At 41.2% G+C, this 27845-nt stretch overlaps 1 pseudogene; it reads left to right on the top strand.

Moving 5' to 3' along the window:
- The first annotated feature begins 244 nt into the window (after window positions 1–244).
- LOC139455083 (ankyrin repeat domain-containing protein 17-like) lies at window positions 245–27678 on the top strand (annotated as a pseudogene).
- The last annotated feature ends 167 nt before the right edge of the window (window positions 27679–27845 follow it).

The following is a 27845-nucleotide window of genomic DNA, read 5'->3' as shown; positions in this document are numbered from 1 at the left end:
CTCATGATATCAATCACTGGATTGTCTGGTCCAGACTCGAATATTTACAGACCGCCGCCATGTAGCTGGAACATTTCTGAGAGGACCAATGAAACCTATGTTCAGCCTACTAGAAATCGGCCGCCGCCTGTCATCTAATTTAGGTAGACAGGAACCCAGTCGAAGTGGGTTGCGTAACAAATCGATATTTAGCCCAGTTTTTTCCCGGTTACATTCAGGACTGAACATGTTCACTGTGGGCCACGTCCACACGTCTCTCCCTCGAGCAACACAATAAGTAAGTGTCGACGGATTTATGTTTATATATAATCATCACTATGTAATGTCTATCTAATGTGACCCTATTTAATGTCGGGTTGAATCAGCGAACGAATAGGAGTGTGAGTATTCTAATATAGACGCCAGCTTGGTGGGGAGCAGGTCAAAACGCCCCAAAGACAATCAAAACGGCCACACAGAAAAATAAGGACAACAAAGAAAGTTATTTGAGATTGGTTAACAACAAGTGAAATCTTCTGGAAAAGATTTACACTGTAATAGCATGCTGTTGGCATGCAGAACCAACCTTGTATATGTACTTCTTTAATATTATTTTCATATCTTATATTTTTAGTTATGGCAGTTATGACTTTCTGGTAATTGGTGGCCATCTTGAGTTTTGAGGCCGTTTGGACTTTAACCCTCTTGGTGTAGCTGAACATGAAAGTGACACTAGTCTGGCAGAACGTTTGTTAGAGGATGATGAAATTCAGCAGAAAAAAAAGATTGGTTTCTTTTCATGCTCAAAGTTTCTAGCATGTGGTACATTTTGTACAACATACAAGCCAAATTGGACCAACGTCAAAATGGACCACACTGAGTACAAGTATATGAGGACGCCTCATTTGTTTGCATTACCTTATGCCACGTAGGTCGTCCATTCGTCCGTTAGCACTGATCTTGAACCTCTTCTCGTAAACTTTGTATGCTATGATATCAAGTTTCATATTTAAACATTGTTGCAGTGCATAAAAACTACTCCACCAACGTTTGCATATAGGGAATTGGCATGCATAAAATTAACCAATGTTACTTTTAGAATCCACTTGTGTAATTTTGTGATACAGTCTTTTGTTCATTGTGGGGAATTTGCTTTGACTGTACATCATATTTTCCCTTGATGAATATGATATGTAAACATCTTGAAATATATTTTACATTCATTTGTAGTTAGATGTTTCACATAAAACCTTCCCACAGTTCTTCTGAATTTATGTTAGTATACAACTAACAATACATAGGCAACAGTAGTGCACAACATAAACCCCAAAGCCATTTATTTTATTTTTCATTTCACCAAATAATCTTTATTGGTCATATGTAATTAATTCCTTTTGATACAGGATGTGATTTGGATTGTTTGATAGGCATTACTTAGAAGTTGACGGATGACAAGATAGACACAATTTTTATGGATAACAACTTCTTTAATACTGTAAAAGGCGACGTTTCGGTATAGATCCTTATACCGTTGTCAAGCAAGACTGAATGAGGGACATAGTGTAGAATATATATAGCAAGTGGATGATAACAGTAGAGGATTAACAGTAACAACAAGGGCATACATGAGTGGGATAACAGGTCACCATCGAAACAGAAAAGGACAACCAACTACCCTTCCTAGATGTCCTCGTCTGTAGAAACTCAGCTAACAGAATCCAAACCAGTGTCTACCGGAAGCCCACCCACACCGACCAGTATATCCACTTCAACTCAAACCACCCTCTTAGAACCAAGACTGGCATCATCTCCACCCTTACCAAACGTGCCATCAACCTTTCCTCTGCTGACCCCAAACCTGAGATCGCTCACCTCCGCCAAGTCTTCACCCACCTCAACAATTATCCAGCCAAACTAGTCGACAAAATCATCGCCTCTGTACTCCATCCCACACCCAGACCTGTAACCCTTAAACCCGAATCAGCGCCCTTCCGCATCGCGCTCCCGTTCATAGGAAAAGCCTCCCACATCATCAGCCGCCTCCTCAAACAGCAAGCCAACATCGACACCCACTTCACCAGCTCCAACTCCCTCAACACCCTGTTAAGAGCCAACGGCAGGAACACATCTAAACCCCAAGAGGCTAAAGGTGTAGTCTACAAAATTGACTGCAACTGTGGGCAATCTTACGTAGGTGAAACATCCCGCCCAATCAACACCAGAATCAAAGAGCATAAAACCTCCACCACCAAATCCGACAGCAAATCAGCCATCTCGGACCATATCATCAACTGTCCCAATCACATCATCAACTGGGACAACGTCCAAATCCTCGCCAACAACCTCCATGACTTCACCAAAAGAAAACTAACAGAAGCAGTCCATATTCGCCGCCACAAGCCATCAATCAACAGAGATCAAGGCTATTTCATCCCATCCGCCTACTATGAACTCATCAACCAATAATCACCTGTTTATTGGCTTCATGCCCCTATTGGCTTCTAGCTATGTGTTTTCTGCCCATCGTGTTGTGATAGCATAATCCCTTTGTTGTCACACCTACCTGTTATCCCACTCATGTATGCCCTTGTTGTTACTGTTAATCCTCTACTGTTATCATCCACTTGCTATATATATTCTACACTATGTCCCTCATTCATGGAACAAAAGCCAAACTCATACTCAAATGAAAGGAAAATTGAAACTGCTATCTCACGCCTCAGACTTGGTCACAAAAAGCACTATGACAAGGTTTGTTCATCTTGCAATCAGGCTGAAACCATTGACCACCTGTTACTAGAATGTCAAGACCATGCCCCAGCCCGGGCTAGGTTAAAACAAGAATTGCAGTTAGATCCGCTATCTGTCATAGATCTCCTAAAGCCAAGAGATGCAATAGCGAAGGCCAAACTAACTCTATTTCTGAGAGATGGACAGCTGCTCGAACGTATATAAACAGAGCAGCCACGGATAAAAATGAAATCATATCAATATAAGAAAAAAGAAATCATATCAATGCAAAAACAGAAATTATGTGAACACCGAACTCACAATATATATGTGAACCCTTCTCACACACAGGAGTCCCAAAGAGGGACAGGTCAGCCGAAATTGCCTAGGCAGAAGGCGACCTCTTAAACACCTAATACAACAACAACAACCTCATTCAGTCTTGCTTGACAACGGTATAAGGATCTATACCGAAACGTCGCCTTTTACAGTATTAAAGAAGTTGTTATCCATAAAAATTGTGTCTATCTTGATGTGATTTGGGCTTGCAAAGGCCTTGAATTTTAGAGTTTTTCTTGAACAGGCCTCAACTCAAAAAGCCTTTAAAATAAACACGACTTGAAAAGACCTTGAATTACACCCTAACTACACATCATTTTCTTGATTACGAATTATATACGAAGTATAATAGTGCTTGTGAATGTCTACAAAGGTATGCAATACGGCTTCATGATAACAAGTACCTAATTTAAACTTTGTAGCTAATATTGCATACCTTGTTGTTCATCTGCAGTCGACAAACACACAATGCATCTTGTAAGTTTCAAAGTTAATACCCCAAATTTTCGAACTTTCCTGCTTAGTAGGGCTGGGACGAGTCCAAATTTACTACCCGGGTACTCACCCCCCTTTTACCTGACCCTACCCGGGTACCCACTGTTGGTCTCAGGAGATGTCTCAAGTCCGGTTGGGAACATTTTTAGCAAAGCCCTGGCAAAACGTATTTAGATACATGTATTAAACAATCTGGTCATTCATACACTGAAGCTGAATTAAGTTATATTTTTATTCAACCGTATAAAAAATCGGAAGGAATGGGTGCATAGTCAGAAAGAAATGCGAACATTAGTGACTTGTAGTGTAACCATAGAGTTCTAGATAATTTTTGTCATTAAAACGGGTTCCGGGTATTCCTGTGGGTACCCGGGTCCTACTCAGTACCCACCCGACCCGGATACCCGAGATACCCATCCCAGCCCTTCTGCTCAGGCAACTCAATTATATTTACCCACTTGCCTGGAACTATATTTTCAAGAGTCGGGTAAGTCGGGCACACCGTGTGCGACATACGCTTGCAGTCCGAAATCTCCAATATAAGTAAGTAAGTAAGAAGTCGGGCATACTAATTGAACACCCCTAATGGGGAGTGGGTCTTGTTTCGCATAGTTAAAAATAATAATTGACCTTTGTATTTCGACCATTCTGAAAGCAAACAACGATTTGACCTACATATCTAGGTGAGCAACATTACCTCGGCAGAGAGGTCCTGCACACAGATGTACACATTTAGATGTTTTTATTGTAGGATGATGATGAGTTTGATGGCAGCACGGATTAAAGACACGGATGAATGACAGGAAACAGTGACGAATACTCAAAGAAATGAATAAGAACGATATACATAGCGGCTGACTATACATGCGATGGAGAACGATCAATTACAATCGGATGGAGATGACACAGAGCATGGAGGATGCACACCAGTAAAGTACATGAGGAAACACAATGACCGGTACACGGCATCAGATGGAGAAAACATGGAACTTGCAGGTATTGCCACAGACAATTCACAAAGAATGACAGAAGGTGGGGGAAGTACTAGGGAGGATGCAGAAGATGAATATGCTGATGAAGAGAGCGTTGACGAAAGTTTGTGTGGTGATATCACAGATGAGGAAGAAGGGGATGGAATAGAAGATATGTCACAACTTGGATCAGGTGCCATAAAGGTCCAATTCAAAACTGTTCAACAACAGTCATACCAACTGGTAAACAAGGGTATGTACGTGTCAAGGAAATGAGGATACCGTAATCGATGTAAAAAGTGCCCAGGGCGCTCTCAAAATTAGAAATAGGGGGCTCTTATTAGAATATTATTTTGGTGAAAAAAAACAGGGTTGAAAGATAAATTTCGTGGTTTATGCTGACAGCCTGAAATGTTTATATACGACAGATATATTTTTCCAGAATTTTATTGCCCATACCTAAGGGTGCATATAACACACGAGTGCGTATTATACGAGAATAAATAAGTATTGTGTACATTGATTAATTGGAAGGGGTGCTAATTGGGATTGTTCACTAGCCAATAAATTAGCAAATATCGCCGTGGGCGCTTATTAGTGCGGGGCGCTTATTACGTCGAATACGGTATTAATTGATGCATTGACAGCATGATATCAACTCTTCAGATATTGAGTCTTTCTTCAGTCACTTGGCTCCTAATTGAATTAATATCACACATATTTCAATAGAAGCCAACACAATTTCTAAAGGAGCCAATTAAAAAAAATGCAATGCCAGCCTGGCTACAGATTAATGTTCATGCATCTGAAATAACATGGTTACCAAGTCAAGTGAGAGCATTATGCATGCAGGCAATGAGTCTTTGTCTTTGTTTTTTCTCCAAAGTGGAAAACATCACCAACATCACCCACATGGAAACCATGTCAGATTGTCAGTTCAGCTGAGCGTGCTGAGGAGACAGGCAATTTGTAAAATGTTGGATTGAATGTTGTAATCTTATCATTTGCTCCAACTGCCACCAAATGTTTTCAACCTACATGTTTATGACTATTTACATTAAGTTTGGTAAGTAAATCATGAGCTTGAAAATGTTACTGAAGCAGTCAGCATTCATTCATTGCTGTGACCTGCTGTGTTGCTATGTGGAATGTGAACGGCAGACACTTTTGCACTAATGTCGTTTACTCACTATACATGATGACTATACGTGACCGCATTTGGGTTGAAAAGTAATAAAATTTGTCTTTACAATTCAGGTGAACTACAGAGCATTGCAGCTTTAGTATATTGTCCACTGCGTTTTTAAAGAACTATATATGGTAACGGGAAATACAATTGTAGTTAGCCTTGTTAAGTAATTTTCTATCTCAAAATGTACAGTTACTTCGAGCTTTTGACTCTTAATGGCTGCTATTGCTATTGTGATTTTAAGTTGCCAAGCTTCACCATTGGCACTAAGGCTTTATCAATTTAATATGCTGTGTTGAATATTTGCATCACTATTTGCCTTTTACACCTAATGGAATATGTTTCGGAAGATAATCAAGACACTGGCTATTTTCTGGCATTGGTTCCTTATTTTTTATCCAAAAAATCTGAATTTAAAAGTGGGAGATGAAACTTTCACACAAATGTTTTGTTAACTCAACAAAAATGTTTGTTGCCACAGCTGAAATGTTTTAAAATATTTCTTTATAATTTAAAGGAGCTACAAAGTCTTGTGGCTTTGATATGTTGACCACTGCGTTTTCAAAAGATCTACGGCAACGGGACATGTAATAAGAGTGATGATAGCCATATCAAGTAATCATCTGGCTCTCAATGTACAGTTAAAGTTTTTGCCAAAATATCTTCTGAACCAAAATGTTTGGATGCCAATGTACACATGTTGTGTTTGCCAAACTGGTAGTACACATAAGAAACTAAACTCCAGTTACGACGTGATGACGAGGGGTCTGTTGTATGGTGAGAGGTGGTGAAAAATAATTCAGTAACTGACCATTACAATTGCGAACAATTCTTTGCTGTTTTTATTTACAAACTATATTTTGTAGCTCTCTGTAACAATGTTAGTTTTTATACATCCTTTGATTCCAACTGTAATCTGCTTGTTCCCTTTGTAGATACCACGACACTAGCACCACACAATGTGGGCACAGAGCAACACCAGGGGACACAACTCCAACCAGCTCCCGCTATTGATGTTCATCATATGGCAAGTCAGGTACAGCTGTCCACAACTACAGCTTGTGTAGTTCCTGGGACAAGTCTACAAGTTCCAAGAACATCAACCCTGACACCAGCGTCCACATCATCTCTTCTATCCAGAATCCCAGAAACTGTTGTATCAGAGATTCAGTCGTCTGGGCTACCTCAGGTACCAGTGACTGGTGGTTCTACTGTAGGTGAGTGCTGTTACAAGATTAAAATGGACAAGACTAATGGTTCAGATATCTAATATCTACAATAGGATATTTTCAAATGACTTGGGTTTGTTGGGTAAAATGCATTATTACTTGCCCGTGAAGAGATCACCCGTTTAATAAACATACAGCTGTATTACACATTGTTTAATATCAAAACGCGTGCTTATGTACTCTCGGAACACGATTCACGAACAAATATTGAAAGCTCTCAACATCCCTTGGCTTATTCAACGACATTGTGTGGAGTTGATAGAGCACTGAGAGGAGCTTATGCAGATTCGATGACCCCAGCAACCTTGGCTGACGTCACGTGGCATTCTTCGCCGACAGATCTTGCAACAAAATTCCACAAATTACATCATAGGGTATTGTGACGTTATTGTAAACTTGGAGATGCAAGGCCCGTTCCACAAGGCGATCGTATTGTAGCGCAACGACAGTCGATAGTCTAAGTTAATGTATATGAGTTGTGATAGTCTTAGCCCTACGATAATTTTGTGAATTCTACAGGTGGACCGTTGTATGGTATTAAATTCAAACGTTTCAGCTTTTGACGTGTTTGAAGTATTATTCTGTTAAACTCAATTGGACTATGCCGTGGATCATGTAGGTGTCCGCCTATTCATACGCAACAGTATAATTAAAAAAAACCCGTTATAAATGGCAAGTAATAAATAAAATACTAAACTCGCTCCGTGTTAAACCAGTTTTATGAAACTCGTGAAAAATTGTGGTATCTGACTCGCTTTCGCTTGTCAAAAACCACAACTATTCACTCGTTTCATAAAATTGGTATTACACGGGAGCTTGTTTAGTATTCTATATATAGCGTCTGTGACTTCAAAATTGAGCAGGGGGGACCGTAACCTTACATAGGCTCCATGCAAGGTCATCAGAATTAAGCACAAATTCTGCTCAATTTCAGGTTAGCCACTTTAGAACAAACGTAGTGATGCAGTAATAGCCGATATGAAGTAACTGCTTTTTTGTCTGTTTATATTAGTTTTCGGTATCACTAGAGATATTTGAGTTCAAATATGGAAATTTCCAATTCAAGAAAGCTTCAGTCATATGGTTCTTTCACAGTCAACCTACACCAGGTTATCACACAACAGTTTGGAGATGTGACAGTCAAGGGTGCCAGGAATGTGAACATTGGAGGAACCCAAAACATTGGAGGAAGTCAGAACGTTGGTACATCTCAGGCTGACCAGAAGGAGGGGAAACCACTGACTACAGTACAGATCAGGAGTGAGTTATCTGCTGTACTTCTTCTCACATTGATTGTCCAGATGAGGTGAAGGTGAGGTGAAATGGGGTTTAACGTTGCGTCCAAGATTATTGCACTTATATAGCGACGTGCATGTACGTGTGTGTGTTTGTGTGGCTGCTTGTACAAGTCCGGACTGATGCCGATTTATAGTGCTAGCCCACTGAAATACCATGCCGCAGTTTAACATGAATACCACACTCAGACACAGTATACTGACTCCAAGCCAACCAGTCCATGTTTTAGCCCCTTATTGCCAAGCGCCAGACAGGGTAACAACAAGTACCATCTTTTAATGTCTTTTGGTAACACACGGCCGTGGATCGAACCCCAGACTTTCCACTCTCCAGGCGGACGTTCTACCACTAGACCACAGAGACGGTCTGTCCAGATGAGTGTGATTTATGATGAATGCTGTCTGCTATAATCTTGCATATTTGTTACAACTGTCACCCTGTTTGTATAAAATGATATGACTATTTACATTAAGTTCGGTTAGTAAGTTTAGCAAGGTCTTTGAAGCTTTTAGCATTTATTAGTTGATATGGCCTGTGCATAATGCTAAGTTGTGTTTCACATTTTCTTGGGGAAAACCACAGGACCAAACAAAAATAGCAATCTGTCAATATGTTTTTTGGACGGTATCACTCAGATATGTTGCGTGTATCTATGTGTGGTACTGTGACCTTATATTCTTCTAGCAATATTATACAACACAACTACTGGTCGTAGATGTATTCACCCACTGTGTTCCATCCACTTTGAGTGCACGTCAATGTGCACCAAGAACATCTTCCCCATATATGGCTGTTTAGGCTAGTCACATGGGGGTGTCGCCTCACTTCAGCAGGTGTGGGCTTACATTGCTGGCATACTTGCAGTACTGTTTCAAAAGTTCATCAGATGGCATTTTGTCATGGAATCCACTCAAAACTAGTTTCTTGACCTCTGACAGTGTAGGTATTGCTTTCTGGGAGTAAAATGGCCCCATCAGTGGTTTGTGATCTGAAATCAATTGGAACCTGTGTCCGTAGATGTATTGATGAAATGATAAGAGAATCTTTGTCTGACTGTGAGTTATTTTTCTCTGGCCCGGACTGTGACCTTGATGAAAAAGCTATTGGTTTTTCTGTGCCATCCAGTATAATGTGCGACAACACAAAATGGTTAAGTCGCCCACAAAAAAACTTTGTCTTTTTAATACTTACAAAAACAACAAAAAGTGGGGTTTGGGGAAAGGTGGCCTGTGACGCTTTACTCCCATATGAACTACAGCTTAAAACAACAAAAGTTAAGGCATAAGGAGATGCATCTCAAGCAAGCATCAGTTGCGGCTTGTGGTCATAGTGTACCAACAGCTTACATGAATACAAATGCAACTTTACCTTTTTGAAACGGTTCTTGTTCCCTTTTGTGCCAGGACCAAAGCCTGTCTTTCTGTAGCACCAGTGTCTTAGGGAGGTTCAATAGGAATCTCTGGTAGTATCGAAACATTCCTAAGAATGATTTAAATTCACTGTAGTTTGTTGGTGCTGGTGCAGCCACCACTGCTTTGACTTTGTCGTCTACAGGATGCAGACCTTCAGTATCTAGCCTTTAACTAAGGTATTCCACTGAATTAGCACTCTGCCTCATCTTCCCCTGTGATCCGTATGTTGTGAAGATAGACAGAGACATAGGGGATGTCCTGCAGTAAACATTCCATGGTATGTTGGAAAATTGCAGGTGCCGCTGATATACCAAATAGTGTCATTTGTATTGGTATAATCCTCTGCTTGTATCGATGATTGTTAGCTTCTTTGATGCATCATCAAGGGTTTAGTGCTGCTAAGCATTACTCACATCATTTAGCTTAGTGAAAGTCTTGCCACCAGATAGGGATATATCTTTGATTCTTGGAATAAGGTAGAAATCTGGCTTGGCAACTTGGTTAATAGTAAGCTTGTAATCTCTGCAAATTCGGACCGACGAGTCAGAATTTACTATTAACACAATTGATGCAGCCCAGTTGGAGCCTAGGACAGCTTCAATCTCTCCAGCTTTTTCAAGCCCATCAAGTTCGTTTTCCACATTTTCCATTGGGGCATATGCAACATTTCGATTGTATCATTGTATCCTTCATTTCTCCCAGATCTTTCTGAAACCATCTGAGTATTTGTTCACAATGTCCTTCAGGCCTTTACTAGCTACAAATGTCTTCACCAGTCTCAGCCGAATAGGTTGTGTTCACTTCTTTTCACCTATTTTTTACTTATCCTGCAGTACTCCTTAGTGCATTCACTGCTTATCTTACGTCATCTAACGGGACAGGGCAACTGCGAAGGTCCTGGGTGAAGAAATAAAGTTGTTGTTCTGAAGTCCCTGAATTGACCTTCCTGTTGCTATCCTGTGACCTTGATGACACCTAAGGTCATATCCACGTCACTGCTTGTCGCACAACAGCAAGGATGTGTCCCAGCAGAGCTCTCCTTTTGGATTAATTCAGACCTTTAGTTTTCGTCTACAATCCTAAAATTTGATCTGCGATGGGTGATGTATTCTTTTCATGTTGTGTAGTTTTATGTGAAGTAATTAGGCGTGAAAAGACTCTTGTCTTTTTTCCTGCCACATAATTGTTGTTTGCTGCCATTTTGAATTGTGTGCCAACTCGTTTAAAATATGTTTGCCTATGGATTAATATCAATTCTACGGCTTTCTTCCAGTCCGGCTTCATCAACAATTCTTTAATTGCATAACCTATGTTTGCATGATTATACTAATTACCAAGATTATCATCCACGTTGGTTGGCTTGTACCTATAAATGTGTTCGCCAAAATCTAAAAGAAGATAGCTTTATTTACATTGAGTTGCGTACATAAAAATATTGCATACACTTTCAGCTCGTATTTTTGCCGATAGATTACTGTTCAATTCTACGGCATTCTTCCAGTACTGTCACATCAGCAATGGTTTAATTGCGTATCTTATGCTTGAGCATTGTACTAATTATCGTGAAATAAATCCTACAAAGATTATCATCCACGTTCTTTGGCTTGCACACATATGTGCTCTCCAAACTCTAAATGTAAATAGCCTTGGTTTACATTGAGTTGCGTATATGAAAATATTGCATACACTTTCAGTTTTTTGCCGATAGATTATTGTTCAAATTCCTCGGCATTCTTCTAGTACCATTTCATCAACAATGGTTTATTTGCGTAACTTATGTTTGCACATTGTACATATTGTCGTGGAAAAAAATCGCCAAAAATCGATTTGCTCGCCAAATTCTAAATGTAATTTTTGTGTAAATCTCTCTGCAACGAGTTTTACAATATAAAAGCAGGTTACTCACAATCATATTTTGCAGTAATCCCGTTGTGAGACGAGAGGAATGTCACAATCGCTGAACAGCGAAGGACATGGTTCGGGCATTACCACCCAGCCGTTGTCAAATATCGGTGGGTAATAGGACACCCGTAACTGTGAACAGTCAACCTCTACTCCCCTGTTCAATGAATAGATCGCAGACATGCATGGCAAGTTCCCCAAATGCTTGGAATGACACTGTGCTCAGTAGTCTAGAGCACGTCTCTTTTAGTCTATTCCAGTTGGATGGCAAGTCAGGTAAGTTTAAGCCTAGACGTGCGTCTCTCAAGGAAGACCAGTATTCCCTTAGTGGGAAAGGGCGTGGCAGGGACAAATCCCAAGGTTGATTACTCATCATACTATATCATGGTTTCTGTATACACACAGTTGACCACAGGTTGATTTGGAAAATCCAACATAGACATACTGTTTGAAATAAGAGCTGTAGAGTTGGGTTACAACTGTGTTAACTGAAGCGTCCACATAATTGCCGCCTCACCACATTGAGAACTCTCATAATCAACATCAATACGTTTGATTGTTGATCAGTCTTGACTATCCATCCCAACCGTAGACTCCTCAGGTCCAGTTCTATGGGGTTCATTACCAATGGGTAGTGTTCCCATTTGGCATGTCAGTGACTCATGGCTATTTACAGGAGTAATGTAGCCAATTAGTTTGTATCTACATTTGACGAACACTTGGTTCGAGTCGTAGATGGGAACGATCTACTATGTCATCAACACATGTCAATGTTAGTACACCACCGTTAATTCACCAGGCAGATGGCTACTATGTCTAATCAACGAGGCGAAGTCGGGAGTTATCTCCTTCCTTTTGGCTTCAGTTCATAGGAAGCCTGTTCCAGACAGACCAGGATCTCCTATTTGTACCGAGGGACCGATGACACAAGATTCTATGCCTGTTCTCATCTGCTCTACACCAAACACACACACTTCGCCAATTGCAAGTGTTGCTTGGGTTACTCACCTCAGGATAGGACTTAACTAGCATGGGCTGCTTACAACTGCAACCAATTCATCTTTTCCTGAACCCTTACATCAGGAGTCAGGATCCCCTCAAGGCCATCACTCTACCGGCTAAACTAGGGCCTTACCTCAATTGGTGGCGTTGAATGTCTTCGGAGTCCCCGAATATCCACCTGTTCATGGACGCCTCCATTCAGGGGTGGGGTGTTCACTTACAAGACCAGATAACCTCAAGGCTATGGTTCGGCGTTCAGTGAAAGTGGCACATAAACAACTTGGAGTTGGAAGCTTAAATTCTGGCCTTATCACATTGGCAGAATCAACTACAGTCTGCTCAATTTGCAATATCCACAGACAACAGCACTGTGGTGTGGTGCTTGCACAATCAGGGAAAAACACACTCCCACTCTCTACTTCAACAGACATTCAGATTTTTTCCATCTTGTGGATCGACTGCAACTACAGTTCATAGTTCAGCACATCCCCGGATGTAGAAACATTCTGGCCCATACCTCATCATGTCCAGACAGGATGGTTCACACCGAGTGGAAAGTTCTCACAGAAGCATTCCAGTTCGTCGAGCTCAGAAAAATCTCACAGAAGATGATCCCCTTCCACAGTGGTCCAACCTATTCATCCATCCTCACCCAAACGTCTGCATGCATGGCTCGTCTTTAAAAGGCATTTAAGTGCGAATGGGTTATTTCGGCATGGGCATCAAAGCTATAGATAGCTTTAGTTCATCGTTCCTCTCCCTGAGGACTATACGATGACAAGTGGGGATAATTTGAGACTTTTTGCAAGGTAAAAGAATCAAGACCTTACGATTGTGTCACAACAGTTCCTGGCGGAATACCTCCAACATTTGTGTACTAAAGACACTTGGAAGGTAGCACTATTACTACATAATTGGTTGTACTTAACTCAGTGTTGGTTGTCCCGGAAAATCACAAGGTGATTAAGGTCACAGAACTACAGGCCCTATTATGCTCATTCAGGCTTGAGAATCAGGAGGCCAAGTTCTGCCCACCTGCTTGGGACGTGAACGTGTTACTTAGAGGTTTGCGAGGGCCACCTTTGAGCCCCTCTGTGCATCCTCATTTTATGACCTCACCAAGAAAACAATGGTTTCCAAGACTAGGCGTGGTTCGAGGAAGCGGTTACTGTAAAACGTGAAATTAATGCGAGCGTGAACTAAATGTGAAAAATGCGAGTGGTCTTTGCTTGCATTATCAAACATCGCATTTATATCAACAATAAGACATTTTGGATAGCAGAAATACCAAATTAGACATACGCTGAAAACAAACAACTATGTATTCCACATCAATGTTTATTGAGCAGCACTTGTAACAAGTATATAAACAATGTCATTCAAACACTAATTACATCCTGTGAATTTTCACTGTTTGGGTCAAGACAAGCGTTCTACTGACTCATGTCATCACTGATCACACCTGCAAGTCCAGACAGACGCCACCCAACACGGTGTCTTTGCTTTTTGCGACTGCATCAAAGGCCGACGCGAGCCAGCGCGCACGTATTATTTTAGCTGAAGTATTCTACTCAGGGCTAATAAGCGGTGCTATTTGGTGTGTGATTGGATTAATGTAAGGTTGGATTAAGGTGAGGATTCTCCTGTAAACCTGACATAGGTCATTTTCTTTAGATATAAATCCACTGATGCTTGAGAGGAGGGGGTGTCGCTTGAAAATGGCACCCCCCAGGGAAGCATCCTGTCCCCCACGCTATTTAATCTCATGATTGATGACATTTTTCCAAAACTCCCCAATAATATAACTACAGCAAAATTCGCAGACGATATCTCATTCTGGACGTCATCAACATCATTAAAACAAATTGAAAAAAGAATCAAACCCATCCATTTGGACCTTGAACACTGGGCTTCCCAATGGGGGTTCAAAATCAATACCCCAAAAAACCATCGGCTTATTATTAAAAAAAACCTTCATGCCAAATTTAACACCCAAACTCACACTTAATGAAGAAACTATTAAATTCCAAAAAGAAGCAAAATTTCTAGGAGTCACATTTGACCAACATCTCACATGGGCTCCCCACATTCATAATTTGGTCAATTCTTGTCAAAAAGACATAAACCTTATGAGAGCCATCAGCGGCTCTCACTGGGGAGCTGACAAACAAACACTCATCAACATATACAAAACACTTATACAAGCAAAATTAGATTATGCTTCTCCGGTCTTCCACTCCCTAACAGAAAACTTGGAAAAAAAGCTCAACTCTATTCAATATAAAGCTCTTAAGATAGCCCTGGGGACCAGAGCTGGCACCTACCTTAACACACTACAAATCCTTACAGGCACTACATCAATACAACTCAAACGTCACCAATCAATACCCAACTACTGGCCTGGGGCACAACAAAACCTCATCCTCAAACAAATAACACTGAAATGTAAAAACGCCAGACCCTCCACCATAAAAAAATTCAAAAACAACAAACGCCTAGCCCCCTTCATCACCAACCTGTACAACCAACTAGAACACATTACCCACACACACCCAAATGACTCGTACATCCATGACCTCCCCCCCCCCCCCCCCCCCCCACACACAACCTACACCAATCACCAAAAAATACCACTACACAAACTATACCCATACAAATACAGCAGAATTGCTAGCCATACTACAAGCATACCACCAAGCTGAAACAACAAACCAAAACAAAATCATCATTATCTCTGACTCACTAAACACAATAAAACAAATTGCAGACAAACACTCAAAAACCAGACCCGACCTAATTAAACAAATAGTAAACACCCATTCAAAACTAAACACAGCAAACAAAACAATAACATTAGTATGGATACACAGTCACACAGGCATACCAGGAAATGAATTCACAGACCAAACAGAAAAAGCAGCAACAAATGAAGAGGCACTCCCAATACAATTCCATACAAGCAAAGCCGAAACAAAAACATTAATAAAACACATTATAAAACAACAAAGTTTCCAGAATAATATACAAAAATGCAAATCACAATGGTTATGCTCTATCTCCATGTGGAGAACTGGAGGGGGCTTGTCCTTTTTGGCGGCCCTGGCCTTTTGCACCGGGTGGGGTGCAGGGGAGCTGTGGCCTGGGTTGTTTCCTTCTGAGGCTTGGTCTCCTTTGACCGAGGTCAAAGGTGATCGAAAGGGTGGAGGAGTTTGACTTGTAGGAAGTCTTGAGGGAGTAGTCCCCAACCCGGTAAGCCAGCAAGGGCTCCCTCCCAGACAAGCTCCCTCGGTAGTGACAAAGCGATGTCTCTCAATTTGGCTAATGAGCTGGAGAGCAGGGAAGGACACGTCTGTACGGGGCGAGTGTCCAAGCACACTTTCCTTAAAGAAACAAACTTAATAGCAAAACTTTAGACCATCCCAATCAAATTCACTGTCTAAATCTCCATTACTTTAGCAACTTTGCAGATTCGGATCGGGATCCAAATTCTCAGCGCGGATTGTCTACTACAACGTCCGCGCTCCAAATTCCGCCATAACCAGACTCACTAAAAGAACAGCCGTTTAACCAGCCACCCCCCCAAGGTCAAGGACTCTACTGACACTGCCACACGCACCGCGACTTAGCCTACACCCACCCACCCCCGCGCTAGACCCCAGTTTAATAGCTTAGGTTACCCAACCATATCCATTACTTATTTATATTGCTATTTTTTCTTTAGTTTTCTTATTATATATTAAAATATCAGCTTAACTGATCTCTTTTTTCTTTATTTTTTCCTCCTTTTCTGTTTCTTTATCACCTTTATACCATTATACACTGGCTAACGTAGGACTTTACAATCTCATTTGGCATCCCCTTTGCCTCTTCATCCCAAACCCCTCTTCTCTCCTACTTTAACCCCCCTTCATTTACAGTTTTTGGGCTGGACGTTTATTATATTCCCACTATTTATTGTTTTATACGACCCGTCTGCCCCGAGTGCGAAATAGCCATAGGGTGAAGCGCTCGTAAAATCATCAAACTATTATTTATTAGGAGGGGGTGTCGCATTCATATTGAGTGGCATTTTTGGCTAGGGGCCAGCGGTCGCATTCTTTTGGAGACGCATTAATTTCACGTTTTACAGTATTTATACCCGCGTTTACCATGTCCAAGACCGAAGGTAGTCGCAAACACCATATCTCTATGGTTACGCGCAGTCATCCTTCAGGCCTACGAGATTGCCAAAATGGAATCCGCCGAGAGTGAATTACCCTCACGATCTCAGGGTATTAGCCATACCATGGCTCTACACGGCAATTGTTTTATTAGAACAATCACAGAAGGATATTTCTGGAGGTTTGACACAGTTTTCGTTATTCATTATCTTGGCTTTGTGGCTCTCGAGGACATCGAAGGCATGCGCAGTTTGGCCCTCTGGTTGTAACCCAGCAGGTTACCAACCCCTGACGCAAATAATGAACTCGCCCTATACAGAGCCAGTCTACTTCCATGTGCAGTTGCTCAACTGCCGCCAGTGGAAGAATATTAGACAATCTTGTTTGTGATCGGCGGCTCTATGACGTAGTAAGTAAAGAATTTACAACTTTATTTCTTCACCCAGGACCTTTGCAGCTCTGCTGTCCTTCTAGTTGTCGTAAGGTAAGCAGTGAATGCAGGATAAGCATACAAATGTAAAAAATATTTAGATTTTAAGTTTCCTTCAGCTCTCTTGCACGTCATATGTATCCAAGGACTGGAATACTTTCACTTTGTTAAGCCCTTAAGATGAGCTCTGAAGGAAATATGTTTTTGTCCTTCCAATGTTTTTGATTTAAACATATTTATTCACAAGGAGTGAACGGGATGGGGGACAAGTTCTTCCAACTTAGAATGCCCTCTCCCTGGTGTTTACTAAAATTTTACAGTTTCATATATATATGCATACAACACTACGTGCCCCCATAGATCACTGAAAATGTGGCTTTGGTGTCTTGTTTGATAGGTGACACCTGTCCATCAATATTCATGTCAACCATAAAGGGATCCACCTTCCCTGGGTCCACTGGTCCGACTAATTCTGGAAAGACTGTATTCATGTGATTCGTTTTCGTCTATGTCTGTCTAATCTCCAGTGTTCTGGTTGGTTGGTTGGTTTGTTGTTTAACGCCGCACTCAGCAATATTCCAGCTGTATGACGGCGATCTGTAAATAAACGAGTCTGGACCAGACAATCCAGTGATTGACAACATGAGCATCAATCCACGCAATTGGGATAGATGACATGCATCAACCAAGTCAGAGAGCCTGACCACCCGATCCCGTTAGTCGCCTTTATGACAAGCATCGTCACCTTTTACGGCAAGCATGGGTTGCTGAAGACCTATATCTACCCCGAAATCTTCACGGGTTCCAGTGATCTGGTTTGTGGGTCCAATTTAACCACATCCTCAAGCCATCCTTATGTGTGTTCTTCTCCTGCCTATATATCTGTTTATCTGAGTAACCAGGGCTAACTCCCTGTCCCCGTTTTCTGGGTTTGTGCAAACCCCTTTCTAAGTAGGGGTAGGTGTCATTTCTGGAGCACAACTTTAAAACTGTAAAAGACTTTTCATCCAAACCTGGGCTGAAGTTTAGGGCTGCTATTTAGGAATTTTAGGAATTTTTCAAAATTTGACTTTTCCCTGTTTCCATGGAAACAAGTTAGACTCAGCTGAAACGAAGGTAGGTGTTGTTTCCGGAGCAGAACTGAAAATACAGAACCTAACTTGTATCATGTATTAATCAAAGGCTGAAATGGTGCATTTTGCAATTTAGGATTTAAAAAAAAAGTTTCCTGTTTCCATGGCAACAAGTTTGACTTAGATTCTGTTTATAGTGGTGTATTTGTCATTTCAAGAGCAGAACTAAAAAAGACTATTCAACATTTTTCATCCAAACTTGGTACATGCATTAATCAAGGGCTGAAGTTTGCTATTTAGGAATTTCCCAAAAAGTAATTTTTTCCTGTTTCCATGTCAACAAGTTTGACTTTGATTCTGTTGATAGTGGCGTGTTTGTCTGGACCATATCTCTAAAACTAATATGACACTTTGCACACACAAAGACCAGGTTGTCAAATGGAGCCTTTTGCCATTTAAGGGTGTTTAGAATTCATATTTGTTTTCTGTTTCCATGGCAACAAGTTTGATTTTGATTTTGTTCATAATGATGTGTACCTGGTTACAATCTGACTACAATATTGTGGAAATGACAAACTCACTCACTCACACATGTAAACACGAGGGTGCTAGGAATCAACCTTGTGATAATGCTTCTTTAATTGAGAACAAATTAAAGTCTTTACACGTGTATCTTGTTTCAACAGAACGAACGGAATCCAGGATACAGTTTTACACTAAAGACATGGTGGAGACAGAAGCCCTGCATAAGGTGACAAACAAGCTAGACAGAGGTGCAACATGGGTGACAATTAAAGGAAGACCAGGAGAGGGGAAGACTACAATAGCCTACATTGCTCTCAAAGATCAGCACAGTCAGGGGAGACAAGTGTATAAAGTAGAGTCGCCAGAAGAGTTCAATGAGGTCATAACAACCTGCACTGACCCTGTCATTATGTTAGATGACATATTTGGTGATCTGGAATTCGATGCAGCATCGTGGGCCAAGTGGAGACAATGTCTACAACCTATTGTGGATATGGCAGATCCAGAAAAATATACTGAAAACAATTACATAGACAAGTCAACTAAAATTGATAAAGTTTCAGAGAGAACAAAAGATGTGCAAACACAGCGAAAAAAGACAGCACCAAACAAAGGGAAAACTATTATCATCCTCGTAGGCCGTGATTATGTGCTTAAATCTTCATTGGCAGACTTAGGAAAGATGACAGATTGCATATCTAGTCCGCAATACGTGGTGGAAGTTTCCTCGCAGAGAGACTCTAATGAAAAAAGGAAGATATGGGATTTTCATGCTTGCAAAAAAGACATAAACTTTGAGGAGTCAACTATGTCCCAGATATGTCAGGCTGACTGTCCACACGGCTTTCCTCACGTGTGTAAAATGTTTGTCACAGCATATGAAAAGGATCAGACTCCGTGTCCAGTGGAGACTTTTTTTCAAACACCTCTTGCTTTCCTCAAACAGACCTTGAATAAATTTCTTAAAGATGAGACAAAGCGTTCAGTGTTCATGGCAATGATTAAAAGAGATGGGAAGATCAGTGGACAAGAGTTGGAGGAGGATGACAACCTTGGGTATGCTTGCATATCAGCTGCTGAGGATTTGGTTGGATCTTATCTCAAGAAGGAAGGTAGCACATACATGTTTGATCATCCATCTATATATGACAGTATTGCGTTAATTCTCAGCACAAACTGTCCAATGTTTGTCATAGAAAATTGTAGTTTGTCATTCATCCATCAGCGACTTCGTCTTAACGTTCCTGGTGAAACAGATCTTGTGACAAACATCCCATGGACCTATGCTCGAAATTTAGCAAGAAGATTTGCAACTGAAATGACAAGGTGCAATTTGTTGCATGTGTTATCACATCAAGCGTGTTGTAATTCAAAGTTTATTGACTTGCTAATTGACTGCCTGAAGAAAGACTGTCACGTGCGTGTTCCTGATATTCTGAAACTGACTGATAAAACATCAGGACAATCATTTTGTGAATTACTTTCTAGCAACAAGTCGTATCATCTCATCAAAGTTATGGTAGAGAAACAAAACATATCATTCAACCAGGGTGAAATAAGTGACATTTTACTTGGGTTGTGTAAGAATGCTGCTTTTAGTGTATTGATCAACATCAGTGAACACATGGAACTTGACATAGATGATAGGTGTGGCAATAATGGGGAAACACCGCTTATGTTAGCCGCAGAAACCAAAGAGAGTTTGTTTGTCAATCAGATTCTGTCTCTTGGCCCTGACCTGAATGTACAGAATAAAACAGGGGATACAGCACTTCATACAGCCGCAAGGCTTGGGTCTGCAGGGTGTGTTGGTGAGTTACTAAAGGCTGGAGCTGATGTGAATGTACTGAATAAAACAGGAGCCACACCACTTCATGAAGCAGCAAGGGGGGGATCCCCAGAGTGTGTTGGTGTTCTACTGGAGGCTGGAAAGGATGTGAATGTACTGAATAATACAGGTGACACACCACTTCATGTAGCAGCAAGGGAGGGATCCCCAGAGTGTGTCGGTGTGTTACTGGAGGCTGAAACTGATGTGAATGTACAGAATAAAACAGGTGACACACCACTTCATGTAGCATCAAAGAGTATATCTATAGAGTGTGTTCAAGTGTTACTGAAGGCTGGAGCGGATGTTAACATACAGAATGAAAGAGGTAACACACCACTTCATGAAGCAGCGTCAGAGTATGGATCTTTAGCGTTTTTTTATGAGTTTCTGAAGGCTGGAGCTGACGTGAATGTTCAGAATTTTGCAGGTGACACTCCACTTCATGTAGCAGCACCACATGTTGAATCTACAGATTTTATGTATGTGTTACTACTGGAGGTTGGAGCTGACGCTAATATACAGAATAATACAGGTGACACTCCACTTCATAAAGCAGCAAAGAGGGATTCCGTAGAGTGTCTTGATGTGTTACTTGAGGCTGGAGCTGACGTTAATGTAAAGAATAATACAGGTGACACACCACTTCACAATGCAACATTAGTGTTTAGATCTTTGACTGTAGCTGCGCTACTTAATGCTGGAGCTGAAGTTAATGTAGAGAATGATGCAGGTGACACACCACTTCATAATGCAACAACAGTGTTGGGACCTAAGAGTGTAGATGTGTTACTTAAGGCTGGAGCTGATGTTAATGTACAGAATAATACAGGTGATACCCCACTTCATAAAGCGGCGGCAGCAGTGTTGGGACCTGAGAGTGTAGATGTGTTACTCAAGGCTGGAGCTGACTTTGATGTTCAGGATGATGTAATCTCTCCACTTGCTTTCGAAATAGAAAAATTAACGAATTTTAGATCTACAGTTTATGTAGATGCGTTGCTTAAGGCTGGAGCTGACGTTAACGTACAGAATAAAACAGGTGATACCCCACTTCATAAAGAGGCAGCAGAAGAGTTGAGATCTACAAAGAATGTAGATGCGTTACTGAATGCTGGAGCTGACATTAATGTAAAGAATAATTCAGGTGACACACCACTTCATGCAGCAGCAGAACGGGGATCTACAGATTGTGTTGATGCGTTGCTGAAGGCGGGAGCTGACATTAATGTACAGAACAATACAGGTGACAAACCACTTCATGCAGCAGCAGACTACTGAAGTCTGGGGCTGATGTTAATGTACAGAATAATACAGGTGGCACTCCACTTCTAAAAGCAGCAGCAGCAGCAACAAGGATGTTTACAGTGTGTATAGATGTGTTACTGAAGGCTGGAGCTAATGCTTATGTAGAGAATAATACAGGTGACACTCCACTTCACAAAGCAGCAGCAGCAAGGATGTTTACAGTGTGTATAGATTTGTTACTGAAGGCTGGAGCTAATGCTTATGTAGAGAATAATACAGGTGGCACTCCACTTCACAAAGCAGAAGCAAGGATGTTTACAGTGTATATAGATGTGCTAATGAAGGCTGGGGCTGATGTTAATGTACAGAATAATACAGTTGGCACTCCACTTCACAAAGCAGAACCAAGGACGTTTACAGTGTATATAGATGTGCTAATGAAGGCTGGGGCTGATGTTAATGTACAGAATAATACAGGTGGCACTCCACTTCACAAAGCAGAAGCAAGGATGTTTACAGTGTATATAAATGTGCTAATGAAGGCTGGGGCTGATGTTAATGTACAGAATAATACAGGTGGCACTCCACTTCACAAAGCAGAAGCAAGGATGTTTACAGTGTATATAGATGTGCTAATGAAGGCTGGGGCTGATGTTAATGTACAGAATAATACAGTTGGCACTCCACTTCTAAAAGCAGAAGCAAGGATGTTTACAGTGTATATAGATTTGCTAATGAAGGCTGGGGCTGATGTTAATGTACAGAATAATACAGTTGGCACTCCACTTCTAAAAGCAGCAGCAAGGATGTTTACAGTGTAAATAGATGTGCTAATGAAGGCTGGGGCTGATGTTAATGTACAGAATAATACAGTTGGCACTCCACTTCTAAAAGCAGCAGCAAGGATGTTTACAGTGTAAATAGATGTGCTAATGAAGGCTGGGGCTGATGTTAATGTACAGAATAATACAGGTGGCACTCCACTTCACAAAGCAGAAGCAAGGATGTTTACAGTGTATATAGATTTGCTAATGAAGGCTGGGGCTGATGTTAATGTACAGAATAATACAGTTGGCACTCCACTTCACAAAGCAGAAGCAAGGATGTTTACAGTGTATATAGATGTGCTAATGAAGGCTGGGGCTGATGTTAATGTACAGAATAATACAGGTGGCACTCCACTTCTAAAAGCAGCAGCAGCAACAAGGATGTTTACAGTGTGTATAGATGTGTTACTGAAGGCTGGAGCTAATGCTTATGTAGAGAATAATACAGGTGACACTCCACTTCACAAAGCAGCAGACCGCCTCCGTGGTCTTGTGGTAGAGCGTCCGCCCGGAGAGCGGAAGGTCCGGGGTTCGATCCCGGGCCGCGTCATACAAAAAGACGTTAAAAGATTGTACTTGTTGTTACCCTGTCTGGCGCTCGGCATTAAGGGGCTAAAACAAGGACTGGTCGGCTCGGAGTCAGTATACTGTGTCTGAGTGGGGTATTCATGTTAAACTGCGGCATGGTATCTCAGTGAGCTAGCACTATAAATCGGCATCAGTCCGGACTAGTACAAGCAGCCACACACACACATACACGTGCATGCACGTCGCTATATAAGTGCAATAATCTTGGACGCGACGTTAAACCCCATTTCACCTCACCTCACAAAGCAGCAGCAGCAAGGATGTTTACAGTGTGTATAGATTTGTTACTGAAGGCTGGAGCTAATGCTTATGTAGAGAATAATACAGGTGGCACTCCACTTCACAAAGCAGAAGCAAGGATGTTTACAGTGTATATAGATGTGCTAATGAAGGCTGGGGCTGATGTTAATGTACAGAATAATACAGTTGACACTCCACTTCACAAAGCAGAAGCAAGGACGTTTACAGTGTATATAGATGTGCTAATGAAGGCTGGGGCTGATGTTAATGTACAGAATAATACAGGTGGCACTCCACTTCACAAAGCAGAAGCAAGGATGTTTACAGTGTATATAGATGTGCTAATGAAGGCTGGGGCTGATGTTAATGTACAGAATAATACAGGTGGCACTCCACTTCACAAAGCAGAAGCAAGGATGTTTACAGTGTATATAGATGTGCTAATGAAGGCTGGGGCTGATGTTAATGTACAGAATAATACAGTTGGCACTCCACTTCTAAAAGCAGCAGCAAGGATGTTTACAGTGTATATAGATTTGCTAATGAAGGCTGGGGCTGATGTTAATGTACAGAATAATACAGTTGGCACTCCACTTCTAAAAGCAGCAGCAAGGATGTTTACAGTGTAAATAGATGTGCTAATGAAGGCTGGGGCTGATGTTAATGTACAGAATAATACAGTTGGCACTCCACTTCTAAAAGCAGCAGCAAGGATGTTTACAGTGTAAATAGATTTGCTACTGAAGGCTGGGGCTGATGTTAATGTACAGAATAATACAGTTGGCACTCCACTTCTAAAAGCAGCAGCAAGGATGTTTACAGTGTAAATAGATGTGCTAATGAAGGCTGGGGCTGATGTTAATGTACAGAATAATACAGGTGGCACTCCACTTCACAAAGCAGAAGCAAGGATGTTTACAGTGTATATAGATGTGCTAATGAAGGCTGGGGCTGATGTTAATGTACAGAATAATACAGGTGGCACTCCACTTCACAAAGCAGAAGCAAGGATGTTTACAGTGTATATAGATGTGCTAATGAAGGCTGGGGCTGATGTTAATGTACAGAATAATACAGGTGGCACTCCACTTCTAAAAGCAGCAGCAGCAACAAGGATGTTTACAGTGTGTATAGATGTGTTACTGAAGGCTGGAGCTAATGCTTATGTAGAGAATAATACAGGTGACACTCCACTTCACAAAGCAGCAGCAGCAAGGATGTTTACAGTGTGTATAGATTTGTTACTGAAGGCTGGAGCTAATGCTTATGTAGAGAATAATACAGGTGGCACTCCACTTCACAAAGCAGAAGCAAGGATGTTTACAGTGTATATAGATGTGCTAATGAAGGCTGGGGCTGATGTTAATGTACAGAATAATACAGTTGGCACTCCACTTCACAAAGCAGAACCAAGGACGTTTACAGTGTATATAGATGTGCTAATGAAGGCTGGGGCTGATGTTAATGTACAGAATAATACAGGTGGCACTCCACTTCACAAAGCAGAAGCAAGGATTTTACAGTGTATATAGATGTGCTAATGAAGGCTGGGGCTGATGTTAATGTACAGAATAATACAGGTGGCACTCCACTTCACAAAGCAGAAGCAAGGATGTTTACAGTGTATATAGATGTGCTAATGAAGGCTGGGGCTGATGTTAATGTACAGAATAATACAGGTGGCACTCCACTTCACAAAGCAGAAGCAAGGATGTTTACAGTGTATATAGATGTGCTAATGAAGGCTGGGGCTGATGTTAATGTACAGAATAATACAGTTGGCACTCCACTTCTAAAAGCAGCAGCAAGGATGTTTACAGTGTAAATAGATTTGCTACTGAAGGCTGGGGCTGATGTTAATGTACAGAATAATACAGTTGGCACTCCACTTCTAAAAGCAGCAGCAAGGATGTTTACAGTGTAAATAGATGTGCTAATGAAGGCTGGGGCTGATGTTAATGTACAGAATAATACAGGTGGCACTCCACTTCACAAAGCAGAAGCAAGGATGTTTACAGTGTATATAGATGTGCTAATGAAGGCTGGGGCTGATGTTAATGTACAGAATAATACAGGTGGCACTCCACTTCACAAAGCAGAAGCAAGGATGTTTACAGTGTATATAGATGTGCTAATGAAGGCTGGGGCTGATGTTAATGTACAGAATAATACAGGTGGCACTCCACTTCTAAAAGCAGCAGCAGCAACAAGGATGTTTACAGTGTGTATAGATGTGTTACTGAAGGCTGGAGCTAATGCTTATGTACAGAATAATACAGGTGACACTCCACTTCACAAAGCAGCAGCAGCAAGGATGTTTACAGTGTGTATAGATTTGTTACTGAAGGCTGGAGCTAATGCTTATGTAGAGAATAATACAGGTGGCACTCCACTTCACAAAGCAGAAGCAAGGATGTTTACAGTGTATATAGATGTGCTAATGAAGGCTGGGGCTGATGTTAATGTACAGAATAATACAGTTGGCACTCCACTTCACAAAGCAGAACCAAGGACGTTTACAGTGTATATAGATGTGCTAATGAAGGCTGGGGCTGATGTTAATGTACAGAATAATACAGGTGGCACTCCACTTCACAAAGCAGAAGCAAGGATTTTACAGTGTATATAGATGTGCTAATGAAGGCTGGGGCTGATGTTAATGTACAGAATAATACAGGTGGCACTCCACTTCACAAAGCAGAAGCAAGGATGTTTACAGTGTATATAGATGTGCTAATGAAGGCTGGGGCTGATGTTAATGTACAGAATAATACAGGTGGCACTCCACTTCACAAAGCAGAAGCAAGGATGTTTACAGTGTATATAGATTTGCTAATGAAGGCTGGGGCTGATGTTAATGTACAGAATAATACAGGTGGCACTCCACTTCACAAAGCAGAAGCAAGGATGTTTACAGTGTATATAGATGTGCTAATGAAGGCTGGGGCTGATGTTAATGTACAGAATAATACAGTTGGCACTCCACTTCTAAAAGCAGAAGCAAGGATGTTTACAGTGTATATAGATTTGCTAATGAAGGCTGGGGCTGATGTTAATGTACAGAATAATACAGTTGGCACTCCACTTCTAAAAGCAGAAGCAAGGATGTTTACAGTGTAAATAGATGTGCTAATGAAGGCTGGGGCTGATGTTAATGTACAGAATAATACAGTTGGCACTCCACTTCTAAAAGCAGCAGCAAGGATGTTTACAGTGTAAATAGATTTGCTACTGAAGGCTGGGGCTGATGTTAATGTACAGAATAATACAGTTGGCACTCCACTTCTAAAAGCAGCAGCAAGGATGTTTACAGTGTAAATAGATGTGCTAATGAAGGCTGGGGCTGATGTTAATGTACAGAATAATACAGGTGGCACTCCACTTCACAAAGCAGAAGCAAGGATGTTTACAGTGTATATAGATGTGCTAATGAAGGCTGGGGCTGATGTTAATGTACAGAATAATACAGGTGGCACTCCACTTCACAAAGCAGAAGCAAGGATGTTTACAGTGTATATAGATGTGCTAATGAAGGCTGGGGCTGATGTTAATGTACAGAATAATACAGGTGGCACTCCACTTCTAAAAGCAGCAGCAGCAACAAGGATGTTTACAGTGTGTATAGATTTGTTACCGAAGGCTGGAGCTAATGCTTATGTAGAGAATAATACAGGTGACACTCCACTTCACAAAGCAGCAGCAGCAAGGATGTTTACAGTGTGTATAGATTTGTTACTGAAGGCTGGAGCTAATGCTTATGTAGAGAATAATACAGGTGGCACTCCACTTCACAAAGCAGAAGCAAGGATGTTTACAGTGTATATAGATGTGCTAATGAAGGCTGGGGCTGATGTTAATGTACAGAATAATACAGTTGGCACTCCACTTCACAAAGCAGAACCAAGGACGTTTACAGTGTATATAGATGTGCTAATGAAGGCTGGGGCTGATGTTAATGTACAGAATAATACAGGTGGCACTCCACTTCTAAAAGCAGCAGCAGCAACAAGGATGTTTACAGTGTGTATAGATTTGTTACTGAAGGCTGGAGCTAATGCTTATGTAGAGAATAATACAGGTGACACTCCACTTCACAAAGCAGCAGCAGCAAGGATGTTTACAGTGTATAAAGATGTGCCACTGAAGGCTGGAGCTAATGCTTATGTACAGAATAATACAGGTGACACTCCACTTCACAAAGCAGCAGAGTGTTGATGTTGAGATCTACGGAGAGCGTTGAGACTGGAGATGATGTGAATGTGTAGAATAATACAGGTGACACACTACTTCATGCAGCAGCAGGACAGGGATCTGCAAAGTGTGGTGACGTGTTACTGAAAGCTGATGTTGATGTAAATATTCAGAATTTTACAGTGTAATAT

The sequence above is a fragment of the Haliotis cracherodii genome, unplaced genomic scaffold (genome assembly GCF_022045235.1).
Source record: "Haliotis cracherodii isolate W230 unplaced genomic scaffold, xgHalCrac1.p SCAF_11, whole genome shotgun sequence".
Classification (NCBI taxonomy): domain Eukaryota; kingdom Metazoa; phylum Mollusca; class Gastropoda; order Lepetellida; family Haliotidae; genus Haliotis; species Haliotis cracherodii.
The sequence above is the reverse complement of the archived record's forward strand: the minus strand, read 5'-3'. Positions and strand labels throughout refer to the sequence as shown.